This window comes from Protopterus annectens, chromosome 7.part0 (assembly GCF_019279795.1).
Source record: "Protopterus annectens isolate FY-2018-M chromosome 7.part0, PAN1.0, whole genome shotgun sequence".
Taxonomy (NCBI): domain Eukaryota; kingdom Metazoa; phylum Chordata; order Ceratodontiformes; family Protopteridae; genus Protopterus; species Protopterus annectens.
Genome location: NC_056739.1, coordinates 1,941,372,189 through 1,941,392,353, shown reverse-complemented (window position 1 = coordinate 1,941,392,353; position 20,165 = coordinate 1,941,372,189). Strand labels below are relative to the sequence as shown.

General features: G+C 39.1%; 1 protein-coding gene across 1 annotated transcript in view; it reads right to left on the bottom strand.

Moving 5' to 3' along the window:
* Nucleotides 1-20,165, bottom strand: part of SLCO3A1 (solute carrier organic anion transporter family member 3A1) — a 1,904,841-nt gene that overhangs the window by 1,335,210 nt on the left and 549,466 nt on the right. The gene's annotated exons all lie outside the window — the stretch shown is intronic.

Below are 20,165 nucleotides of genomic sequence, written 5' to 3'. Positions count from 1 at the left end.
AACATTATTTCTTTTAAAAGCAATACATTTAGTGCTTCTTTTCCCAAAGTTTACTGTAAGAGAATTCCATATCTCAGTTGCCTCAGTCCTACAAAAATGATTTCTGCGGTCATACTAAAAGAAATAATAACTATGGAAACATGAATGCTCCACAGATTTAAACAGATGTCCTTACAACTTTAACCTAAATATTCCCCAAAGTGTAGATTATTTTCTCCTTTACAAATAGGTAGTTCCACAAAATTTTTTGTATGAAAGAATATTTCACAAAATGTCCCAAACCCACTAAAAGCAATGTGGTGGTCGAAGGAGGGATTGCTGACAACCTGTGTCCCCAGATCTCTTATAACACCTTCAGTGTTCATTGGGCTCCCATCAATGTGGTTATTAGTGGGAACTGAGTTTTTTCCAAAGGGGATGATGACGCATTTTTTGGCATTAAGCTTAAGGCCATGGTTTCGACACCAGTCATTGGTCTCAGTGAGGCCTTTCTGTAGGATGTCTACATCACTTGGGGAGTTAATAATGGCTCCCAGCTTACAGTCTTCTGCGAACTTGGTTAGCCTGAGTCCCTCCATGTTGGCCTGGACTTCTGAAAAGTAGATGCCAAACAGGAGAGGACCCAGGATTGATCCCTGTGGGACTCCACTTGTGACTGGTCAGCAGTCTGACTTGGAGTCTGCTACTTTCACACTGTGGGTTCTGTGTGAGCCAGTTTACAACCCACTTAGTGATATAGGAGTTAGTGCCTAGTTTGGTGAGTTGATTAATAATTCCTGAGTGGGGAATGGTATCAAAGGCCTTGGCTAGATTGAGGTAGGCTGTATGAACAGCCTTGCCCTCATCCACAGCTCTGGTGGCTGACTCAAAGAAGTCAACCAGGTTGAGCTGGCATGATCTACCTTTCACAAACCCAAATTGCATGGGATCTAGAGTTTGGAGATTCCCTATTTCCTTGTTAATTAGGTCCATGATGATGTGCTCCATAGCCTTACATATCAGACTTGTCAGGTTAATGGGGCGATAATTCCCAGGGTCTGTAGTCACTCCCCCTTTATAGAGAGGGATTACTGTAGAAGTGCACCATTTGGTAGGGCCAAAGCCTGAGGTGAAGCTGTGATTGAACAGGGCACACAGATCTGGTGCCAGTTCACTTTGTAGTTCATGTAGAACACATGCAGGAATATTTTTGGGTCGCATGAAAGATGTATTCTTGGCCTTGAACAATGCAGCTTTAACCTGTGCTGCAGTAATGCTGGGTGCCTGGCATTCCTCCAGTATTTTGATTGGTCCTTTAGGGGGGTGTGAGGGGTAAATCTGGCACTGAATCTGTCGGCCAATATGTTGGCAATATCTGTTGGCTCAGTATAGGAGGTGCCATTGTGCAGTAACTCAGAGCAAACGTATTGCCGTGGAGATTCTTGATATAACTATAGAAGGCTTTGTGGTTGTTTTAGTGTCTGCCACAATTCTGCCTTCATAGCTGGGTTTAGAGGTTTTTATGAGGGATCTCTTCTTTTTGTTGAGGCTAATAAGGGAGTTTTTCCAGTCTTGGGACTTCACCTTTTTCTGCAACAGTTTCTTCCTTCTGCTGTAGAGTTTATTAATGGCAGGGGACCACCAGATTGGTTTCCTTTTTTTGGAGGAGAGCATCTTGGTTCTGTTGGGTATGGCTAGTTCCATGCATTTATGTATGTGTTCATACAGTGCACTGGTGTATGATTTGGCAGTCATGCACCTATCTTCCATTGACATGGGTGTTGTAAAGTTAGCCACCTCTGTTTTTAGGAGCCCAAAGTCAGCTTTGGAGAAGTTTTTCATGGTGGTAACCTTTGCAGGGGGTGTGGGTGAGATGTGGATTTCCATGGTGATTAGTTTGTGGTTGGATCTAACCATGGAGGAATTGAATATTGATGTAGAGCAACAGTTGCCCATGTTAGTAATAACCAGGTCAAGGATGTTGCTTCCTCTAGTGGGGGTAAGAATGAGCTGGTCCAGGGCATTTGAATTTATGAATTCCAGGAAGCATTGGGTCAGTGTATTGGTGCATGAGTAGTTTTCCCAATTGATGGGAGGAGTAGTTGAAGTCACCCAGTATGAGAGTGTTGGGTTGGGCCCTAATAATTTGCAAGATGCTTGGGAACATGGAGTGAGAGTCTTAGGACATGGTTGGGGACCTATAGAAGGCTATGACCTGAATCGCCATCTTACCCAATGTTAGTTGTACCTGAAGTATCTCAGATGTGTTATAATGGGCTACTAGTCTGGAGGTGTGCATATCCATGACGAATATGGAGACACCACTGCCTTTAGAGCTTTTGTCCATGTTCTAGGGCTGAAAGGTGGGAATGAGTTTGTTTGTTTGTGTTTTTGTTTTGTTTTGTTTTTGTCTTTATTTATTAACTTATTAAGACAGTAGGCTGATCCAGACAAACTGGTTTCTACTTTTTAGCCGAGGCTAACTATAATTTATATAAAACGTAGGGATACATGTATTGTGATAAAATAATAAAAAATATTAAAGCTAAAACTAAAGCAATGTACATAAAAACTCTGCGGTGTTGTAGTCATACCATGCAGCTACAGAAAATTGTGACACATGCTTAGCAGATGTTGTTTCTTCATACAGCCTGAAGTCCAACAAACTGGTTATTGGGCAGCACTCTTCCCGATGTCACAACACCATCACACCCCCATAACAGACAGGTCATCAAAGCTTTCAATAAGCCACCATGTTGGGTTAGCTTAGCATGCTATTCAATCTAATTATTTATTCATGAAGTCTCAGTTTTGAAGCCCTCTTTATGAATTCCAATTCACAGAGTATTACAGCTCATTAAAAACCCTTTTCGGCCTATAATGCTCAGCTTCTGAGTCCTGTGGGCAAACTACAGTTTGCTCTTGTTCATGGAGTGGGCAAATAGGCATGGCATGCATGCTCTTCTATGCTAAACTGCAATAAGGTGTAAGTCAATTACCACAAAAAAGAACAGCCCCTGCCTGTATGGCAACTGCATGGTCCCAAAATTAAGCAATTCAAAAAATCCTCCACAGCAGCAGACTATAGCAAGCAAGCTAATTTTAATGTTGTGCTAAAAAGCACATAACAAAGAAAATATTAAACAGACTGGTTTCGGCTTGGATAAAGGTAGACGTCTTCACTGCATACAAAAAAAAAATTTTTGTATGCACCAAAGAAGGCTACCTTCATCCAAGCCGAAACTGGTCTGTTTAATATTCTCTTTGTTATGCGCTTTTTAGCACAACATTAAAATTATTTTGCGTGCCACAATCTGTAAGTCAATTACATCTTACTAGGCCAAGCAATAATGGGATTTATGTTTCAAGAATAAAAACATGCCAAATAAAATTTTAAAGAATTGCAGTCAAGACACAAAATGATTATGCATATAAATATATTAAAATAAAATATACACATAAACAACCATGACTACACATATAACTACTACTACTTTCCTAACATAGAAAACTTAACAGAAACATAAAATAGTCATATCCAATAGATTTAAGTTCAGATTTACTTACATGCTAATTTTGTAAGCACTACTATAAAAATGAACAAGTTACAAGTTAATGAAAAACCAAATAGAACTAGTGCAATCACAAATAAAGCAGAATATAAATTAAGCCAAATACACAAAGAATAATAGTTGACAAATACATTTACACAAACAATTCTAACCAGTCCAAGAAATTAAATACCTTTACAGAATAAACATTTCATCATAACATACAACTCATACATTCCCCCTTATACTTACTAACCTAAAATAAAATCTCTATCAAAATGTTTCCTTTTTCTAGTCTGTAACATCTATAATGTTCATCACCAGTATGTTCTACCTGAAATGTTAAGCTCTAAACTGTATAATTTTGTAAATATTGTAATACGGATCTAAAACCTATGTAACCCTGTTTCTGGAGCTTTTCTCCCCAGGACTCCATTGAAAACGGGTTCATCTTGGCCCAATGGACTATCCTAGTAAACCAACTGCAAATAAATAAATAAATACAACTAGTCATTTGTGCAAGCTTAGGGTGTGTTCAGAATAGTCAGTGATTTGTGGCAATTAAAGCAAGCAGCTAGTTCAAACATCTGACAAATGATAGTAAAATAATGACTAAACTGCATCTCAGCAAAATAACTTGAAAAAGAGTCTTAATAGAACTTCCACAAATTAATTAAGTGAAATATACTATGTAATGTTTAGAACATGCAGCACATATTACATATATCTTCATAAAGAAGTTTAAATAAACAACACCACACAAGCAAGCCACTTATTCCATGAACACACAGCTCAACTTCTTAATGCAAGAAATCTAGACAAAGCCAAAAATAATGGTGGGGCAGATTTTCAAAATCAAGGACTGATTTTAATTATTGTTCTTATAAACTCATAATGTTGCTAGAAATACAGGTGTTGAATTAGCAGACATTCTCTGAAGAATACAAAGTCCAAAAATCAAATGACTGTTAATAGTGATATCAATGTTCAACAGTTTCCAGAAACCAGAAATTTTACATGGCAGAAATATGGACATTCTGTGAAAATCTGGACATTGAGAGGTATGCGCTTCCTTCCACACACAACTTGGAGAAATGCAGCTTTACATGGTATAGGAAGCTATCTGGATTATCTAAGTGGAATTACAACATTCTTCATACTTTAATATATGCCTAAACAAAAGGATGAATAGGAAAAACTCATGAAAAAATGGATATGATTTTTTAACTTACTACAAACTTTCATGGTTTCTCCGTCTTCCGAGAAGGAGTCAGTCTTTCTTATCAGGGAAACCAAATTTTTTGTAGACAGGATGTTCTTACAGTACAACAGGGTAACATAATTACACAATGATACATAGAAAATTAAGTACTGTTCAGATATCTTTAAAAAATACTTACTTCAACTTCTACACTGCTTTTCTATCAAGTCAGGACAAGAAAGTGTATGAAATGCTCATCTGACTTAATTGCTTTGGCTGAACTTTTGTGCCAGAAACACGTTCTGTAACAATGTTGCCATTGACAAGTTTCACAACAGGATACAAGTTAAAGCCTTGCAAATGGCATGTGCCTGCCAAACCTCTTGAGCAACGCAGCTGTTTTCACACATGAGCAGCTATAGTATCACAATCTTTTGACAAACTTCTCTGTCAGTTAATTTGTTGCTTTAGGTGCAACACAAAAACTGTTACTTGCATGCAGTGCATTACATAAAAAGACTAAATAAAAGAATCTGTCTGTTAAGAATTTTGTTTAAGCACATCTGCAATAACCCGTCCATGTTCAATGGTGCAGTCAAAAACCCTTCATGATCAGTACAATCTCTATTTAATGCTTCTATTCATGAGATATATGAAGAACTCATAACCATCCACCTATACCATCACATGGCTTAAGACAGGTCCCATCCCCACAAAAAATGGCAAATACTGCTCTGCAGGGAGTAAGGAACGTTACAGTGGCAGTTAAAGCTGTGTGGTCCATAAAATGAGGAAAGAGATGACAAAAAAATATAAATGAAACACAGGTTACGTTAGCCATCTGTGAAATTTATGTCTGTAAAGTCGGGGCACTCAAGTGTAAGTAAATGCTGGGGTCTTCCCAGAAAAGTCACTTAATTTCAAATGCCAAGTCAAAAAAGTCATTTAAAGATGAAGCAGAATTAGTGCACAGACAGTCTATGGATAACAGTACCAGTGAATGAGCAGCTATTGCTACAAAGAAAACAGACTGCAGAGTTAAACTGCAGAAAATGTTTCATTATGCATAGAGGGTGCCTGACTGCTGACTGTATTTATGCCCTCTAATAACATTACAACTTTCCTTCCTTAAAAGAAAGAAGCATCTCACAAACTTTTCAGCATCTCATTTGCAAAGCTTCCTGTAGTCAGCTTACTTTCCTAGCCAGCACTGTCATAGACTTTCTGATGTAAACATGCCAGTGAGGTGCATGCTGTCATCTTCTCCTTGTCCATAATCAGGTCAGTTTCAATAGAAAACTGATCAAACTGAATGTCTGGCATAAAGTGCCCAACTACCCTGTGGCTATCCTTCAAAGAGTCTCTGTCCGTCAATAAATGCTCTAATGGGATAATATTTACCACTGGTACTGATAGTACCCAGAAACACCAAAGTGGTCAGTTCTGGGGATATTCCTTTCCAGTGCTTTTGTGACTGTATAGATGGCCTGCTAAGAAAAATACACTTTTATGCAGTTGACACACAAGCACACACACATGTAACAGGCTTACATTTCATGATATTACATACCATTGTATTATATTACACTGCGTCATATTACATTGGACTAGGTAGCCAGTAGAATTTGCCTAGCCTAAAAAGTGTTACAACTAGCAAAAGAGCATTCCATTAGACTCTCCATGAATCCAAACCAGCTTTAAATGCTCCAACTCTATTGGGTTTTAATGGCCATTTTTGTTAAGTAATTCCAAATATCAACTACACTATGTGTGAAAAAAATGTTTTATATCAAGATTAAACACTTCATCTTCTGGTCATGCTTCCTCCTACCTAACTTGTTGTACATTCACCCTTTAGTGCTTTTTATACTAATATCATATCTCCAATATCTTCTTAACATCTAGTGAATAAAGCTGTAGTCTCTTTCCCTTTCATCATATGCTGTTTGGTAGAGTAAGTTAATTTATGATCTCTTATGGTACGAGTAGATAATACAATTAAGGAATGATGTGTAAAAAGTAAGAATCTGCCTGGCAGTTTATCTTAAAGAGTTAATGTCATAATCTGATAATGGCTTTCTTCCTGCAGTCTTGAATGTGACCCCCGCCCCCCCATTTCCACTATGGAAAATAATGGGACTCTGAACAAGTCACTTCAAAAGGCAGTGCTCCCAGATCAACCCTAAGAAGACGTACTTATGCCTTTGTTGGCTTACTCATTAACAAACTGATAAATAAACATAAACAAATTATAGTACTGACTGACTAGGTAAGCCAGCTATTCATTTAATTATTTTGATTAAATATTTAAATTGGGCTATAAGGTTCATTTATTACATTTTCTATAACATTTCTGCATGGTAAAGGAGATTGCTCACAGTTTTGTTTAGTCATAATTCCCTTCTAATATGCAATGGATTAAAATAATAAACAGGCAGTGTGATTCTGTGGTCACAGTTTTCTTTAAAACTGTTGTGCTTACAAAAAGGCTCTTGCTATAAAACAAATGAAGCACCCACATTTGCAAAGTTACAGCAGACCTGTGTATGTATTGTCAGTTCTTTAGGTATTCTTGAGTAGATATTAACTGTATTAGCCCAGTTGGAGTTGTTGCAATTGTGTACTGTATATCTACATATATTTTGAGATTTTCTTGCCAAGACTCCCTTGCAAATGTGAATTTCTCAATCTGATAGTCCCACACAATAAATGTAAATAAATGCACTGACCAATCAATCATTGTATCCATTAATAAATAAATAAAATCATTAGCTAAATGCAACATCTCAGACTTCACATACCAAGTATATACTTAAATGTCAAAAAATTGGCCTTAAACAATGCTAATTAAATTAAAACAAAACTTCCAAAATTAAAAAATAAATATATGAAAAAAAGATACGGACACACGCAGATCCTTGTGGCAATTTAGCGCTTTCATTCATTTACTAAGTATTAGAACTTTTAAATCCCAGTCTCTCTTCTAGTCAAAATAAACCAGGAAAACATAACGAATATGCATTTACACAAGAGTAAATTTAAACTTGGACAATAGCCAGCAAAGGACTATACCCTGCAAATACTTCAAATGGCATGTTAGATCTAAGATGAAGAATCTAAGATATGCACATTTTTTTACCTAAAAGCTAGAGCACATAAAATTCAGAAAGAGGAATATCAACCATGCTGTCTCTGCTTCTGGGTTGCGTTTTATGAATATTATACTGCTCTGTACATGTAATAGGGTAATTCTTCAATGTCTTAATCATACAAAGGAATTTAAAATGCATAGCATAAACAAGCTTTCATACTGAAGTTGGACTTCAAAAACTTTATGCTGTATTCAGTGAGACTACTTCAAAAACTATATGCTGCATTCAGTGAAACTACATTTAAGCTCCCCAGGAAATTATGCTTAAAATGGTTTCTTCACAAATCTAGAAACTGAAGAACGGATCCAAGCAGTGTGAAAAGACAAAAAACAATTCTGGCAGTAACAGGACAGTCTTTTATTCAGTGAAGCGCTTTTCGTCTGCAAGCATATGCAGACTTCTTCGGACAATGAAACACTTACAACTAATGAACTTAAATAATGCTATGCTCATCAGTAATGACCTAATAACCAATCACATAGAAGCAACCTGATTTAAACTTTTAAAATTGGTTAATCTCACTAATAAATTTAAAATCTGAAAATAATTCAGATGAAGCAACCTTACTAAATTACATAAATTAAAACCTAATCTTCAAACCATACTAAGCTGAACAAAAATTACCAATACTAACAGTGAATGCACAATATTAATAAAAAATTATATATATATTAATGTTGTCATAAAAGCAGTGATATTAAACCGTAAATGCAACTAAACAGGACATATAAGTGAATTATCTAAACAAATTTTTGAGTTTTAAAAGGCTGCTAATGGAGCAGCTGTCATTCAATCCTGGTGTCACATATGCATTTAGTCTGATTTGCCAACGTAGTTCTAAAGCTTCCAACAATAAGTGTGTAGGAGCCCCCCTCTTATTCTCAATTATCTGGTCTATCACCATGAATCTGAAATAGTGGTCATTGTGCTGGGTGATGTGTTTGGCAAGAGCGTTTTCTGATTTTCCTTTACTAATGGCGTATTGATGTTCATAAATACGCTCTTTTAGTTTACGCTCTGTCTTGCCAATATAAAATCCTGCACATTTTTGGCATTGGGCTAAATAGACTACCATCCTAGAATTACAAGTACATCTACAGTGTAGATGAAAACTAATGTTGTTAATTATGAATCTATTAGATTCATAAATGTGTCTGCACTGGTTACAATTTTGACATTTGAACATACCCGGCGTTCGTGTAAAGTTACTTTCAGGTTGTTCTAACAGTGCTTTCAGGTTTTTACCTCTCCTGAAGGTAACACCAGGCTTGTCACCCACCTTACCCAACACTGAACTGTTGGAACGAAAAATGTTCCAGTTCTTGTTAATAATATCCAAAATAAGATGACTATTAATACAATATGTCAGAATTAATCTGTTTTTAAAGCAAGTGTCTAATTCTGGACGTTCAACTTGCAAGGGTTCTGTAGTGTTACAAATCTCAGAATGTGGAGCAATTCTGAGAATAGGTTGGTAAGTGCCATTCCGTCTCTTATTGGTCACCTCCTTAACCAAGCTTTCAAGTAATCTAGGTGGGTACCCTCTATGTATAAACATATTCTTTAGTTTCTCACATTCGTCCATGAAGTCATCCTCCAAGCTTACCATCCGGGCTGCTCTAACAAGTTGCCCTTTAACTACTGACCTTTTTTGGTGGTTAGGATGACAACTGCTAAAATGGAGGAAAGAATTAGAATGTGTAGGCTTCCTATATATGGTAGCAACATAACTATTCAACTCCTCATTTTTTGCTAACCAAATATCCAAGTATGCAATAGCATCTACCCCAAAATTGGAGGTAAAAGATAAAAAGTCAGTAGACATATTAAACAAATCCAAAATATATTTACTGTCATCTTCGCTACCCTCTAATAGTATAAAGATGTCATCCAGGTACCGGGTATAGTACCTGATCTTAGACATAAGGACTTCGTTACTCAATACTTTGAGAAATACACCACAGAAATTCGCAAAATTAAAAAGAAGAAATGTTTTATACAGTAGAGCACTCCCACAACAGCCCACCCCCACACCACCTGGTAATTATATATACCAACTCTGAGATCACACAACACTTTGGAAATGGCAGAATTCCCCACTGTCTTGAGATCTCACAAATCATATGCCAGCATTATTGATAAACTGCCATTTCAGTAAAAAAAAACAGTCTCATATGAAGTTTGATGTAAAGATTATTTGACAAAATAAACTGAACCCATATATGTACACACTCCCCCACATACATACACACACACACACACACACACACACACACACACACACATCTATATATATATATATATATATATATATATATATATATATATATATATATATATATATATATACAGGTTCATAGGTGTGTACTAGATTAATGGACTAATGGCCCAGAAGCCTTTACAAGCCTAACCCATAGGATTACCCTGACATCATGCCACCCAACCTTAGTTCCCAGTGCCTCAGTCAAGTAGAGCTACTGCAGTGATCCCCAGGGTGAATTTTCTATTCCCCATGCACAGATCAAGATGAAGAGGGCCAGTGAGGTGCACTGTTTGACATGTATGGGAAGTCTGTTCCATAGCATAAGCAGTCTCTGGGTTATGAACCTGTCCCTTCAGCAAATTCTTAATGAGGTTGAGGTCTCTGCAGCATGTGGTGCACAGTGATTGGGGTTTCTCTAGATGTAGCATTTCTAACAGAGCTGGGTCAGACACTCCTTTATAAATCAAGCAGAGATCTCCTCTAAGTAGGCAATATGAGACAGAGAATAGTTGGAGTTTTTTGAGTCTGACCATATAGGACAAGTGTTTAAGGCCTAGGATCCTCTTTGTGAGGTACTTTTGTGTCTTCTCCAGTTGTTGCAGGTATCTAGTGAGGTACATGCCAAATGGGGTATTGTACTCAATGACTGGCCTAATGAGGGAAGAGTAGAGGGAGACAATGACCTCTTTATTCCTGGATGCAAAACCCTTAGTAATGAGAAGTGCCACAAAGAAGGACTTTCTGACCACAGTGGAAATGTGGTGGTCAAAAGAGAGGTTCCTAGATCTCTTATAACAGCTTCTGTGTTCAGTGGACTACCACTGTTGTGGTAATTCATGGGAACTGGGTTTTTCCCAAAGGGGATGACAACATATTTTTTGGCATTGACCTTAAGGCCATGGTTCTGACACCAGTCGTTTGTCTCAGTGATGCCTTTCTGTAGGATGTCAACATCAGTTGTGGAGTAAATAATAGCTCCCAACTTGCAGTCATCTGTGAACTTTGTCAGCCCGAGTCCCTTCGTGTTGGCCTGGACTCCAGAGAAGTAAATACCAAACAGGAGAGGACCCAGGACAGAACCCTGTGCGACTCCACTCATGACTGGTCAGCAGTCTGACTTGGAGTCAACTACTTTCACGCTGTAGGTTCTATCTGTGAGCCAACTTGCAAACCACCTAGTGATATATGGGTTGATGCCTAGCTTAGTGAGTTTTTCTGTGATTCCTGAGTGGGGAATGGTATCAAAGGCCTTGGCCAGATCAAGGCAGGCTGGATGAATCACCTTGCCTTCATCCACAGCTCTTGTGACTGACTCAAAGAAGTTGACCAAGTTCAGCAGGTATGATCTACCCTTCACAAAACCAAACTGTGTGGGATCCAGAATTTGGAGATTCCCTATATCCTTGTTTATTAGGTCCATGATGATGCGTTCCATAGCTTTGCATTTAAGACTTGTCTGGCTAATGGGGCAATGGTTCCCAGGGTCTGTAGTCACTCCTCTTTTGTGGAGAGGAATGATTGTAGGAATATGCCATTTGGTAGGGACAAAGCCTGAGGTGAGGCTGTGATTGAACAGGGCACACAGGTGAGCCAGAGATATTGTCAGGTCCTATAGAAGCTGTATTCTTGGCCTTGGACAGTGCTGTTTTAACCTGTGCAGCAGCAATACTGGGTGCCTGGCAATCTACTGGTATTGTGATTGGCCCTTTGGGGGGGAGGGGTAAAGTTGGCACTGAATCTGTCAGCCAGTATATTTGCAATATCTGTTGGCTCGGTATAGGAGGTACCATTGTGCAGTAGCTCAGAGCAAATCTGGGTGTTGTCATAGAGATTCTTTACATAAATATATAAGGCCTTATGGTTGTCTTTACGATGTGCTGCAATTCTGTTTTCTTAGCTAGCTTTAGAGGATTTCATGAGGGATCTCAACTTTTTGTTGAGGCTGATAAGGGAGTTTTTCCAGTCTTGGGACTTCACCTTATTCCGCATCAGTTTCCTCCTTCTATTATAGAGTTTGTTTATGGCACATGACCACCAGATTGGCTTCCTTTTTTGGAGGAGAGCATCTTGGTTCTATTGGGTATGGCAAGATCCATGCATCAGTGTACGTGTTTGTACAGTTCATTGGTTTATGACTCGGCAGTCATGCAACTATTCTCCATTTGTATGAGTGCCGTGAAGTTAGCCACCTCTGTTTTTAGGAGCTCAAAGTTAGTTTTGGAGAAGTTTTTCATGGCGGTTACCTTTGCAGGGGTGGGTGGGAGGGATATGTATTTCCAAGGCAATTAGTTTGTGGTTGGATCTATCCAGGGAAGAGTTGACTATTGGAGTAGAGCAATGTTCTGCCATGTTAGTAATGACCATGTCAAGGATGTTGCTACCTCTAGTGGGGATAAGAACAAGCTGGTCCAGGAAATTGGAATTAATGAATTTCAGGAAATGTTGGACAAGTGTATTGGTACATGAGTAGTTTTCTCAGTTAATGGAGGGTTAGTTGAAGTCACCCAGTATGGGAGTGTTAGGTTGGACCCTAACATTCTCCAGGATGCTTAGAAATGTGGAGTGTGAGTCTTGGGACATAGTTGGGGACCTATATCAGGCTATGACCTCAATCACTGTCTTACCCAATGTTAGGTGCACATGAAGTATCTCTAATGTGTTATGTTGGGCACCCAGTCTGGAGGCGTGTGCATCCTTTATGAATATGGAAACAGCACCACCTTTGGAGCTTCAGTCCAAGTTCTGGGGCTGAATGGTGTGGAATGAGTTATAGCCTGGTAGTGCAGGGGTGTTTTCTGCTGCCTTGAACCAGGTTTCTGTTACAGCACAAATGCCAATGTTCTCCATTTTAAGGAGTGTATATATATATATATATATATATATATATATATATATATATATATATATATATACACACACATACATACATGTACATGTATATTACTCCTACTCCCACGTTACACTTTACTAGCCTTCTCCTGTCTGTTTTTTGTGGCAACTAATAATTTTAATAATAAAAAATAACTTCAAGTAATCTAAGTGTAATATTTAATTTAGACAGTGATGCAGACTGTAACATGAATTGTGCTCCAGCATTCAAAATGCTGAAACTGAAAGAAAATAAAGTGAAGCTTTCTAAATGCAAACTGCTTTATTTGCGTTGTCTATTAGGTGCTTTGTTTTGGGCCAGAAATTGGTTTATTTTGATTATAATGGTAAGGAATATAAGACTTAGTTGGAAAGACAGAACAGAAGCTCCTTCAACACTGGATAAATGTAATCGCTAGAAGCTAATAAAGATGAGATGAACTCATGATATGAATGTAAGGAGTGACAATTTATTTAATAAATGTGAAGACATTCATGGGTCTGGGTTGTTTGCCATGGGAGCTTTTATTTATTTATTTAGTTTTGTTAATTAGGGGACTAGACTTGTACAAGACCCTATTTAGACACAACCCATAAAAAAAATACAGACTTAGAAGAGCAAATCAAACCACACCACTCAACCAGCCAGATTTTTGCAGAATCTAAAGATTTTTGGCTCATATTTTTTGTCCATTTCTCATACAGTTTGCAATTTTCTGCCAAATCTCTGAGGGTTGAAGTCCATAAATAATGACAAACATTTGAGATTCAGGTTCCATACCTTTCAGAAAATGCTTGTTAGTGCAAAACCTTTTATTTTAGCAACTTTCTATGTTTAGAGGAGCAATGTTTAAAAATCTGTCCCTATTTTTGGACCTTTGTCCTCCCTTTATTTTTGGGTCTGTGCAGATTTCTTACACTAAAGGGTTAAGAGTTATGATTCAAACACGGATATGTCAGTATACAACAATACAAAGAATACCAGTAATACAACAGAGAGTATAATAGATGATATTGCTGCAAAAGGGAAAATGTGAAAAATAAACCACGTAATAAATCCTGCCATATAATCAGGCATGCATGCTCCATAGAAAGATTCTGTAGCATTGAGAAGCAGCCCTGAAAAACATATGTGCAGAACAGACAGTGCAAATGTGTTTAAAATGCAGATTCACCACATTTATTTGGCAAACATTATGGATAATCTACTGGAATCTAGATCCACAATACCAGAAAAAGCCATAAAGAAAGAGCATTATCCTCTCTGTACAAAAGAACACGCTGATACACCAAATACACAGCATTTATCTGTACTTGATGCATTGATATCACTAAATTAAACTAAAAAAGAGAAAAGACCAAAGCTGCACACACTTGGGAAGGACACTGGTTCTCAGAGTTGTACTTGGTATATTGGCAGCACTTGGAGTCTTTCAAAGAGCTCTTGTACTAACGATACAGGGGTCTGCTCTTGAAGTTAACATTGTTATACTGCAATGGTTTGAAGTATGGTACTAGAAAACATCGAGCATGACAAGAGACCCATCCATTTATGGCAAAGACAAAATGGTATAACCTCACACTCAGCACAAGAAAGCTTAATCTGAGTTACACAGTTAGTATGCATGAGTCATGTTTCCTGTAACTAGTTTAGTCCAGATACAGATTCTTAGTTTTAGCACTTGAATTTGCTTATTTGTGATCAGCACTTGTTCAGAACTTGTTGTAAGCACTAAATAACCTACTAATTACTATAGCACTCAACCTTCCTCATTACCTAGAGGAAAACAGAATTTGTACTTACTTTCCTCACTTGCTTAGAGAAAAACAGCTCTTGTACTCACTTTCCACACTTAACTAGAGGGAAATATTTTTTTATTCAGGTATGTCCAAGGGTCAGCTCCCAGTGTTCCCTCCTGTCTATCTGATGAATCTGGGCATCTTGGGGCAATGTAGAAATTGCCTCATGTACACAGACAACCCTCTCCTCCTACCACCCAACACTACAACCTGAGAGCGATGCACTTATATAGACAAACTGGAGGTAAAGCTCTCTCCAATCAAGACTGAACTTGACAGTCAAGAGGAGAAGGTAAACACTTGCACCACACCACACTCATCACATAGTCTCACTAAATCTACACCACCAAAATCCACACACAGAAACACAAAAACATTCCTGGAGGCTCTCAATAATAATCTGCTCAAGCAACAGAGACCTCCAAAGCAGAAATGCAAGCAACCTCCACCCCCCAACACAACCCAAATGACACATAGCCGGCAGACTCAGTGTGCCACTCAACCACAGCCAATAAGGCAAAACAATGTACCCAACACACTAGTCATAGGTGACTCTATAGTCAGGCACACTGATGTCCCACTCACCAGGCTAAACAAGGGGAGGGTTACTGTCAGCTGTCTGTCAGGTGCCAGGATCCACCACATAACCCACGCACTCAGGTCACTCCACAACAAGTACAGATATGACTCTGTCATTGTCCATGTTGGTGTGAATGACCTGAGATGTACCTCCCTGGACTACATGAAAAGAGACATGGAAGAGCTCTCCGATCTTGTAGCCCAGGCAGGTATGACCCTAGCCCTGAGTAGCATTCTGCCATCACCCAGAATGATGCCGCAGATTGACTTCAACAATTGGCTAAGCTTCTGGTGCCTTTTTAAAGGGATCCAGTATCTGTCTGCCTGAGATGACATGGTCGACAGACCACGATGCTTTGCCAGAGATGGCCTGCACCTGTCACCCCTGGGATTTCAGATACTGGCTAAGGTTCTTACTGCCCCTATAGTGCCTTTTTTAGGCAAGGTTCAATGACAAATTCACCACCATAACAGGAACAGGCAAGCAAAAACTGAGGGTGATGCTACTCAATGTTAGAATTCTAAATCTCAAAATACACTCACTCGAAGCAATCATTAAAATGGAGAACATCGATATCTGTGCAGTGACTGAGACCTGGTTCAAGGCTTCAGAGAGCACCCCTGCACTACCAGGCTATAACTCATACCACACTTTTCGGCCATGTAACCTGGACCGAAGCACCAAAGGTTGAGGTGTGTCCATATTCATTAAGGATATCCACACCTCCAGGCTAGTTGCTCAGCATAATGCAGCCAAGGTTATCCAAGTGCAACTAACTGGGCAAAATTGCAATCCAAACTGTAGCATGTTACAGATCACTCACCATGCCCCAGGATTCCCACTCCTCTTTTCTTGATGTACTGGAAAATATTAGGGTTCAACCAAACACCCTAATAATTGGCGATTTCAACTACCCCACCATTAACTGGGAAAACTACTCATGTACCAACTCCTTTGCCCAACACTTTCTGGAATTCATAAACTCCAATGCCCTGGATCAACTTATCCACACCCCGAACAGGGGCAACAATATCCTAGAACTAGTCATTACCAACATGAGGGACCGGAGTTCCACACCTGAAGTCAACGCCTCATTGGTCCGATCGGACCATAAGCTAATTACCCTAGATATCCACATCCTGCCCCCACCCCCCATTAAGGAAACCATAGTAAAAAATTTCTCCAAAGCCAACTTCATGCTTCTTAAGACAGAACTGATGAACTTCATGACACCCATGCAGATGGACAATACAGTTACGACTACTGAATCTTACACAATTGCACTTTATAAGCACTTACATGAGTGCATGGATCGTACAATCCCAAACAGAACCAAGATGCTATCCTCCAAAAAAGGGAAGCCAGTCTGGTGGTCCCCTGACATAAACAAACTATACAACAGAAGAAAGAAACTGTTGCAAAAGAGAGTAAAATTCCATGAGTGGAGGAGCTCCCTGGTCAGCCTCAATAAGAAGCTGCGATCCCTGATAAAATCCTCCAAAGCTAGTTACGAAAACAAAATCGCCACTGATTCTAAAGACAACCACAAAGCATTCTATAGCTGTGTCAAGATGCTCAATGGCAACACTCAGATCTGCTCTGAGTTACAGCACAATGGCACTAAATATATAGACACAACTGATTTTGCCAACATCCTGGCAGATAGGTTCAGTGCTAACTTTACCCCCCTCTCACCCCCTAAAGATCCCATCTCTATACCGGAAGAATGCAAAGCTCCTGCAATCACGGCTGCACAGGTAAAAACCACACTCTCCAAAGCCAAGAACACAGCATCCATGGGACCAGACAAAATCCCAGGCTGCATTCTACACAAACTACAGAATGAACTGGCACCCCACCTAAGTACCATTTTCAATCACAGCCTCACCTCAGGCTTTGTGCCTGCTGAATGGTGCACAGTGATGGTTATCCCACTCCACAAGGGGGAGACACCACGGACCCCAGGAACTACCACCCCATTAGCCTGACAAGCCTGGTCTGCAAGGCCATGGAATGTATCATCATGGAACTTATAAACAAAGACATTGGTAATCTCCAAACTCTGGACTCCACCCAGTTCGGGTTTGAAAAAGGCAGATCATGTCTCCTAAACCTGATAGACTTCTTTGAAGCAGTCAACAAAGCCGTAGACAAGGGTAAGGTGGTTCACACAGCCTATCAAGATCTTGCCAAGGCTTTCGACACCACCCCCCACTCTGGAATTATAGATAAACTCACTAAACCAGGTATAAACCCTATGTAACAAGATGGGTTACCAACTGGCTCACTAACAGAACCCACACTGTGAAAGTAGCAAACTCCAAATCCGACTTCAGACCAGTGACAAGTCGGGTACCACAGGGTTCAGTCCTGGGTCCTCTCCTGTTTGGTATCTATTTCTCTGAAGTACAGGCTAACACAGAAGGTCTTTGGCTAATGAAGTTCGCAGATGACTGCAAACTAGGAGCCATAATTGAAACTCCAAATGATGTAGACATCCTACAAAAGGGCCTCACTGAGACAGATGCCTGGTGTCAAAGCCATGGCCTCAAGCTCAATGCCAAAAAGTGCATTGTCATCCCCTTTGGTAAAAACTCTATTCCCATGAACTACAACATAGGCGGTAGTATACTTAACACCGAAAGTGTGATAAGAGACCTTGGGACACAGGTGGATAGTAGTCTCTCCTTTGATAATCACATTGCCACAGTAGTCAGGAAATCCTTCTACGTGGCACACCTCATCACAAAAGGTTTCTCATCCAGTAAAAAAGAGGTCATTGTTCCCCTCTACTCATCACTCATTAGACCCATTACAGAGTACAACGCCCCTTTTAGTATGTACCTCACAAGACATCTACAACAACTGGAAAGGCTGCAGAAATGCCTCACAAAGAGGATTACCAGCCTCAAACAGATGCCCTACACAGACCGTCTCAAAAAACTCCAGCTTTACTCAGTCGCATATCGCCTACTCAGAGGTGATCTCTTCCTAACATACAAAGCTATGTCAAACCCAGAGCTGTTGGACATGCTCCACTTAAAGAAATCCCAATCCCTCCGAGCTACACACTCTAGGGATCTAAACCTTGTCACCACAATAAACAGAACATGCCGGAGGGATAGATTCCTGTCCCAGAGACTTCCCATACTCTGGAATAAATTACCTATCTATATCAAACAAAGCTCCTCATTAGCACTCTTCAAAAAAAATCTTGATGATTGGATGGGAAATGGGAAATTCACCCTGGGATCACCTCTGTGACTCTACACGACAGTGGCACATGAAAATAATTTTCTTGGGTGGCAAAAGCCAGGGTAACTTTTTGGCTGGGCTTGTATAGGCCCCAGGGCCGATATCCTAGTACCTACCTATGAACCCATAATTTAAGAAACTTGGGAAACAGATTGTGGAAATATATGAAGTGTGATATATTTACAGTCGTTAGAGGCTAAATATGCATTTAAGGCATTTCTGTGTGCAATGAAATATATTTCAAAGTGTATATATGTCTGAAATGAATGTGCACCTGAGGAAATTCATGGACCAATATGTAGCATGGCATTGAAGTTAGAAATTAGAAGATGGTTCTGAATTGCTCAGTCAGTTACCAGAGTTCTTTGATGTGAACTAGGCAGTAACATCACAAACTGATGACCTGAAAAATTATATTGGTACAGTGATTTTTCAAGAAAGAACATGTGATGTGATAAACTAGCCAAAATGTCCATGCAGAATTAAGTTACTGTTCAGAGCTGCACTGTGTGTTATTGGTATCACAACTAAAATCCATGAGACACTATCAGCTCCATGACTTACAGGGATGAAGCTGTGATGGAAACCCAATCAACCTGGGTTTGGTTATCAATCTAGGTGTGACAGAAACCAATAAGGAGGATGGAAAGGAACAACAAAGCAAAGACTGCTTGCCTGTCTCAAGAAGGTGAGCTAAAGGCCATGCAGGGATTCAGGCAGTGACTCTGGTGGAGACCAGAACTTAAATGGAAGATCATTAGGCAGTGTTGAGGTGGAAGAGGCAGTAGAAAGGGCATGTCATCCCATAGATGGGGAAGGCCCCCTTGCTAGGATTGCTGCCCACTCACCTATGATACGTCACCTATCATGCCAGAAGGTTAAGGGGTAAAAGGCTTCAAATAACCGATGAAGCAATCATGACACTGCATTGACCTCCAACTCCTTTCAGCCTTACTTGCAGCTAACCTGATCCACACCAAATAGACAGGCCTGACAGCCCCAAATCATGAGATGTCTTTAAGATACAAAGAAAGGAGAAAACTTAAGAGGAAGATGAGCACAGATGGCCACCTGCTGCAGCAAACCCCCAACAAACTAGTTCAATAAATACACAAATAAATATATAAATTCAAAAATAAAATAAATACTGGATATCATGGTAGCTCACAATCTGATGATGCAGGATAATTAATGCTGATAAATAATGTGCTTTCTTCTGACATTAACACACATTTCAGTGTGTGTGTGTGTACATGTGTGTGTGTGTGTGTGTGTGTGTGTGTGTGTGTGTGTGTGTGTGTGTGTGTGTGTGTGTGTGTACATGTATGTGAGTGTGTGAATATATATATATATATATATATATATATATATATATATATATATATATATATATATAGATATAGATACACACACACACACACATATATGTATATATATATATATATATGTATATATATATATATATATATATATATATATATATATATTTATATATATATATATATATATATTTATA